Source organism: Tamandua tetradactyla, chromosome 4, assembly GCF_023851605.1.
Source record: "Tamandua tetradactyla isolate mTamTet1 chromosome 4, mTamTet1.pri, whole genome shotgun sequence".
Taxonomy (NCBI): Eukaryota; Metazoa; Chordata; class Mammalia; order Pilosa; family Myrmecophagidae; genus Tamandua; species Tamandua tetradactyla.
In genome coordinates, this window is record NC_135330.1 from 78,800,302 (window position 1) to 78,807,968 (window position 7,667).

The following is a 7,667-nucleotide window of genomic DNA, read 5'->3' on the forward strand; positions in this document are numbered from 1 at the left end:
TTGAGCCTATTTTAAGAGTCAAAACCTGAGAGCATTATTTATGTTAATAGTGCTGTCCACATGAAACAGGATTTGGGTAGACCAAATCCAAGCCGTTTTGCTAATTTGTGTAGACCCGGGATAGAGGCGAATGGGAAAGACATGAAACTTCCTCCTGCATCTTCACTACATAATGTAAAATGCAGGTGGTGGCTCTCTTCTCTTCCCCAGTCAAAAAGACAGCCTCATCTTTTCATGCAGTGACAGCTGCATCTCTGAGGCACAATGGTGAAGGTCGGAATCAATGGATTTGGTCTTAGTAGGTCACCAGGGCTGCTGTAAACTCTGGCAAAGTGCAGGTTGTTGCCATCAATGACCCTTCATTGACATCAACTACATGGTCTATGTGTTCCAGTATGATTCCACTCATGGCAAGTTCAAAGGCACTGTCAACTTTGAGAACAGGAAGCTTGTCGTCAATGGGAATCCCATTATCTTCCAGGAATGAGATCCCACCAACGCCGAATGGAGTAGTGCTGGTGCTGGATATTCTGTGGAGTCCACTGGTGTCTTCACAACCATGGAGAAGGCTGATGCTCGCTCTTCAAAGGGTGGTATCAAAAAGAGTCATCATCTCTGCCCATTCAGTCAATGCCTCCATGTTCATGATGGGTGTGAACCATGAGAAGTATGACAACTCCCTCAACATCGTCAGCAATGCTTCCTGCATCCTAACTGCTTGTTCCCTGTCATGGTTGGGGACGTATGTCAACTTGGCCAAGTGGTGGTACCTGTTTATCTGATTGGGCAAGTGCTGGCCTGTCTGTTGCAATGAGGACATTTCATAGGATTAGATCATGATCATATCAGCTGCATCCAAAGCTGATTCCATTTGTAATCAGCCAAAGGGGAGTGTCTTCTACAATAAGTGATGCTTAATCTAATCACAGGAAGCCTTTTAAGGAGGACTCAGAGGAGACAGGTCCCATTCCTGCTTTGGCTGGTGAGCCTGTCCTGTGGAGTTCATCCAGGCCATCCATCGGAGTCATCGGCTTACAGCCTGCCCTGTGGATTTTGGACTCTGCGTTCTTGTGGTCATGTAAGACACTTTATAAATTTTATATTTGCAAGTGTTCCCTGTTGATTCTTTTTCTCTAGAGAACACTAATTAATACATCTTGGTACCAGGAGTGGTTCTTAAGAAACAGAATCTTAGAAATGGGTTTTTATGAATGGTTTTCTACTCTGACTGGGCTCAGAGACACTAAGGACTCTGATTCCCATAATCAGAATGACACTCCCAATCCATGGGCTGAGTTGGCAAAGGAGATAGTCAAAATATCATCATTCGATTCTCCTAATGCTTCGCTTGTACGAAGCCAGACTCTGGGGGATAGTGTTTTTGACACCTTTACAGAGTTTTGTAGAAATAAGAGTTATAGAGATGTTGGTTGGTTGTTGTTAGATACACTGGCTACATTAAGGGGTGAAAGGGATGGGCTTAAGGCTTCAAACGAGAAGCTTAAGTGCCATCTGAAAGACATAGATGTTTCTATGAGTATTCTGAAGGAAAATCTTATTTCCTGTAACCGTAGACTTGAGATCTCTGAAAATCAGACTCAGAATCTTATTGTTAGAGTAGCAACTTTACAACGTAAACTGAAATCTCAGTCTTGCATGGTGTCTGACGTTAAAGTAAGGGCATTGATTGGAAAGGAGTGGGACCCTGAAAAATGGGATGGTGACATATGGATTGATAATGATGTTGGGGGTGAGGTTGAAACCCTGGACCAGGCTAAGTCTTCTCTAGATAACCCTGTAATAGTCTGCCCTGAGGACATAGCCACCCCACCTCCAGCCTGCCTTGAGGAAATGGCCACCCAACCTTCCCCTGAAGGGATTAGCCCTAGAGTGATTAATCCTGTTTCACCAGATGAAACTGCAAATGAAGGCCCTGAAGCAAATGGCTTAGAAGATATTTCTAATTCTTTTCATGACCCACTCCCACCACCCCTCCTTTCTTCCAAACTTATAACTAGACTAAAGTCCCAACAGGCCCCTAAATGTGAGGTACAAAGTATCACACATGAGGAGGTACGTTATACTCCAAAAGAACTGTGTGAGTTTTCCAATTTATATAGACAGAAATCAGGGGAATATGTGTGGCAATGGATTTTAAGAGTGTGGGATAATGGTGGGAGGAATATAAGGCTGGATCAGGCTGAATTTATATGGGCCCACTAAGTAGAGATTCTGCAATCAATGTTATAGCTGGAGTGGTTAGAAAAGAGGAGGCTCTGCAACAGGTCCAGGCTGTTGTACAAGTTGCTCTGCCACTTGGGCCGTATGATCCAGCAGATCCAATGTTTCTGGAAGTGTCAGTGGCAAATAGAGATGCTGTCTGGGGCCTTTGGCAGGCCACTATAGGAGAATCACAATGCAGACCCTTAAGATTTTGGAGCAAAACCTTACCATCTGCTGCAGATAACTACTCTCCTTTTGAGAAACAGCTTTTGTCCTGCTACTGGGCCTTAGTAGAGACTGAACACTTAACATGGGTCACCAAGTTACCATGAGATCTGAGTTGCCTATCATGAGTTGGGTGTTGTCTGACCCACCAAGCCATAAAGTTGGGCATGCACAGCAGCACTCTATTGTAAGATGGAAATGGTATATACGAGATAGAGCCAGAGCAGGTCCTGAAGGCACAAGTAAGTTACATGAAGAAGTGGCACAAATGCCCATGATTTCCACTCCTGCCACATTACCTTCTCTTTCCCAGACCAGAACTATGGCCTCTTGGGGAGTTCCTTATAGTGAATTGACTGAGGAAGAGAAAACTCGGGCCTGGTTTACAGATGGTTCAGCACGATATGCAGGTACCACCCGAAATGGACAGCTGTAGCATTACAACCCCTTTCTGGGGTGTCCTTGAAGGACAGTGGTGAGGGGAAATCTTCCCAGTGGGCAGAACTTCGAGCAGTGCACTTGGTTGTTCATTTTGCTTGGAAGGAAAACTGGCCAGAGGTGCATTGTATACTGACTCATGGGCTGCTGCTAATGGTTTGGCTGGATGGTCAGGGACTTGGAAAGACCATAATTGGAAAATTGGTGACAAAGAGGTCTGGGGAAGAAGTATGTGGCTAGTCCTTTCTGAGTGGGCTAAAAACATGAAGATATTTGTGTCCCATGTGAATGCACACCAGAGGGTGACTTCGGCAGAGGAAGATTTTAATAATCAAGTGGATAAGATGACCCGTTCTGTGGATACCAGTCAGCCTCTTTCCCCAGCAACTCCTGTCATTGCCCAATGGGCTCATGAACAAAGTGGTCATGGTGGTAGGGATGGAGGTTATGCATGGACTCAGCAACATGGACTTCCACTCACCAAGGCTGACCCGGCTACAGCCACTGCTGAGTGCCCAATCTGCCAGCAGCAGAGACCCACACTCAGCCACCGATATGGCACCATTCCCGGAGATGACCAGCCAGTTACATGGTGGCAGGTTGACTGCACTGGACCACTCCCTTCATGGAAGGGGCAGTGATTTGTTCTAACTGGAATAGACACATACTCTGGATATGGGTTTGCTTTCTCTGCATGCAATGCTTCTGCCAAAACTACCATCCGTGGGCTTACAGAATGCCTTATCCATCGTCATGGTATTCCACATAGCATTGCTTCTGATCAAGGAACAAACTTCACAGAAAATGAAGTGCAGCAATGGGCACATGCTCATGGAATTCTCTGGTCTTACCATGTTCCCCATCATCCAGAAGCAGCTGGATTGATAGAATGGTGGAATGGCCTTTTGAAAACACAATTATGGTGCCAACTAGGTGGCAATACCTTGAAAGGCGGGGTAACGTTCTCCAGGAAGCTGTATATGCTCTGAATCAGCATCCACTATATGGTGCTGGTTCTCCCATAGCCAGGATCCAAGGGGTGGAAATGGGAATGGTACCACGCACTATTACCCCTAGTGATCCACTAGGAAAATTTTTGCTTCCTGTCCCTGCTACTCTGAGTTCTGCTGGTCTACAGGTTTTAGTTCCAAAACGGGGTGTGCTTCCTCCAGGAGAAACAGCAATGATTCCAGTGAGCTGAAAGTTAAGATTGCCACCTGGTCACTTTGGGCTACTTATGCCCCTGGATCAACAAGCCAAGAAGGGATTACATTATTGTCTGGGGTAATTGACCCTGACTATCAGTAGGAAGTAGGACTGCAACTACATAATGGAGGTAAAGAAGAGTTTTCTTGGAATATAGGAGATCCCCTAAGGAGTCGTTTAGTACTACCATGGCCTGTGATTAAAATCAATGGAAAACTGCAACAACGCAATCCAGGCAGGACTACTAATGGCTCTGAAACTTCAGGAATGAAGGTTTGGGTCACCCCACCAGGCAAAGAACCATGTCCAGCTGAAGTGCTTGCTGAGGAGAAGGGAACATGGAATGGGTAGTGGAAGAAGGTAGTGATAAATATGAACTTCGACCATGTGATCAGTTACAGAAATGAGGACTGTAATTCTGTTTTATTTATGTTATACTATTTAAATTGTAAGATATCAATTTAAGAATGAATGTTGCCTAAGGATATGCAGTCTATTCTGGAGAGATTTAATGTATTTCCAGTACATGCAGGATATTTGAGTATTGTCAGGTAAAAGAAAAAAATGTGTGCTTTATTGTTTTCATTTGGAAATTGAGTATGGTTTAAGGTGATATATATATGGCTGCCAAGTTGACAAGGGGTGGACTGTCATGATTGGGGACATGTGTCAGCTTGGCCAAGTTGTGGTACCTGTTTATCCAATTGGGCAAGCGCTGGCCTGTCTGTTGCAATGAGGACATTTCATAGGATTAGATCATGATCATATCAGCTGCATCCACAGCTGATTCCATTTGTAATCAGCCAAAGGGGAGTGTCTTCTACAATCAGTGATGCTTAATCTAATCACAGGAAGCCTTTTAAGGAGGACTCAAAGGAGACAGGTTCCATTCCTGCTTTGGCTGGTGAGCCTCTCCTGTGGAGTTCATCCAGACCATCCATCAGAGTGGTCGGCTTCACAGCCTGCCCTGTGGATTTTGGACTCTGCATTCCTGAGGTCATGTGAGACACTTTATAAGTTTTTATTTGCAAGTGTTCCCTGTTGATTCTGTTTCTCTAGAGAACCCTAACTAATACAGTCCCCCTGGCCAAAGTCATCCATGACAACATTGTCATTGTAGAGAGACTCATGACCACTGTCCATGCAATCACTGCCACCCAGAAGACTGTGATGGCCCCTCTGGGAAAATGTGATGTGTTGGCCATGGGGATTCCCAGAATATCATTCCTGCATCTACCAGTGCTGCCAAGATGGTGGGCAAGGTCATCCTGGGGCTGAATGGGAAGTTCACTGGCATGATCTTCTGTGTACCCACCTCCAATAGGTCCATCGTGACCTGTCAGATGGAGAAAGCAGACAAGTGTAATGACATCAAGAAGGTAGTGAAGCAGTGTGAGAGGGCCCCCTAAAGGGCATCCTGGGCTATACTGAGGACCAGGTTCTCTCCTGCAACTTCAACAGTGACACCCTGTTCTAGTTTGCTAGCTGCCAGAATGCAGTATACCAGAAACAAAATGGCTTTTAAAAAGGGGAGTTTAATAAGTTGCAAGTTTACAGTTCTAAGGCTGAGAAAATGTCCCAATTAAAACAAGTCTATAGAAATGTCCAATCTAAGGCATCCGAGGAAAGATACCTTGGTTCAAGAAGCCCGATGAAATTCAGGGTTTCTCTCTCATGTGAGAAGGCACATGGCGAACAGGGTCAGGGTTTCTCTCTCATCTGGAAAGGCATGTGGTGAACATGGCATCATCTGCTAGCTTTCTCTCCTGGCTTCCCTTCATGAAGCTCCCCAGGAGGCATTTTTCTTCTTCGCTTCCAAAGGTCACTGGCTGGTGAACTCTCTGCTTGGAGAACATTCTGCTCTCTCCAAATCGTTCTCATTCTCCAAAATGTTTCCACTTTTATAGGACTCCAGTAAACCAATCAAGACCCACCCGAAGGGGTGGAGACACATTTCCCCCAATCCAGTTTAACAATCACTCTTGATTGAGTCACATCTCCAGGGAGAAGATCTAATTACCGTCTCAAGCATACAGTACTGAATCGGGATTGGAAGAAATGGCTGGCTTTACAAAATGAGATTAGGATTAAAACATGGTTTTCTAGGGAACAGACTTCCTTTCAAACTGGCACACACCCACTCTTCCACTTTTGATGCTGGGGCTGGCATTGCCCTCAACGACCACTTCGTTAAGCTCATTTCCTGGCATGACAATGAATTTGGCTATAACAACAGGGTGGTGGACTTTATGGTCTACATGGCATCCAAGGAATAAGAGCCCCTGGACAACCCACCCCAGTGACAGCATGACAGGAAGAAAGGCTATCAGCTGCGGAGGAGTCCTGGCCCCACTCGATCTCGCAGTACTGAGACTCACCCATCCTCCACAGTTTCCGTCCTAGACTCCTTGAAGAAGGAGAGGGTCTGAGAGCCCTACCTTACTATGTACCACCAATAGAATACACCCCGCCCCCCCAAAAAAAAGATGCACTTGGTATCATCTAGAAATGAGCACTTTTAAATAGAAACTGACATATCAGCAAACATTTGCACTTTATGGTGTTACTTAAAAAGAAAATAATATTAACAAAAATAACTAATTTAAAGAATGGTGGTGGGGTAATCTGTGAGCTATGCAGTAACCCTTAGCATCAAGTCAGGCACTGTATCCACTTCCTTGTCCTCATTCTTTCCTGATGTTCTCAGGAGTGTGTCTCATCCCTCAATGTTTAGTAAAATAGCTCTCAACGGTCACAGATGACTGCCATATTGTGAGATCTAAGGGTTTCTCTGAAATGACTAATATTGGCTCCACATGGGCAGGATTTTTGTTTTATTAATTGATTTAAATCCAACATTTATTAGAGTACCTGGCACAAAGCTGTACTTAGTAGGTATTTATCATGAGTGAGTGAACTCTGCCATGTATTTCACCTATTTACATCAGTTAACACGTTTGGAGAAGACTTGACTTTCCTCCCTCATCATCTGTGGTGGTTTGAAGCTGTTATGTATCCCAGAAAAGGCCATGTTCTTTTAATCTATTCTTGTGGGTGCAAGCCTGTTGTAGGTGGGACCTTTTGGTTAGGTTATTTCATTTGAGATGTGACCATCCCATTCAAGGTGGGTCTTAATCCTTTTATGAGAGCCCTTTATGAGAGACTAAAGGACAGACAGAAAAAAATTAAGAGAAGCTCAAAGGAAAAGCTCCTGGAGGAGATGAGAGAGGAAGCCACTGAAGCCAGAAGCTGACAGCAACAAAACCTGAGAGTGACGGCCCAACAGATGCTGGCCCTGTGCTTTCCCAGTGGTGGAGAATTCCCAGATCCCAGCACCTTTCTTTAGAGAAGGAATTTTCTTGTTGATGCCTTCATTTTGACACTTTCATGGCCTTAGAACTGTAATTTGTACACTATTAAATTCTCATTGTAAAAGCCAACCCATTTCTGGTATATTGCATTCTGTAAGCTTTAGCAAACTGAAACACCATCCGTGTCACTGCCCTTTTCCTAGTTCTGTTCCTACTTCTCTAACTACAAGTGTTTGTTTTGTTTCCGTCTCCCAGATCTCTCCC

General features: G+C 44.7%; 1 pseudogene; it reads left to right on the plus strand.

The window, feature by feature from the left end:
• Positions 1-376: 376 nt before the first annotated feature.
• On the plus strand, positions 377-6,368 carry LOC143679081 (glyceraldehyde-3-phosphate dehydrogenase-like; annotated as a pseudogene).
• Positions 6,369-7,667: the final 1,299 nt, after the last annotated feature.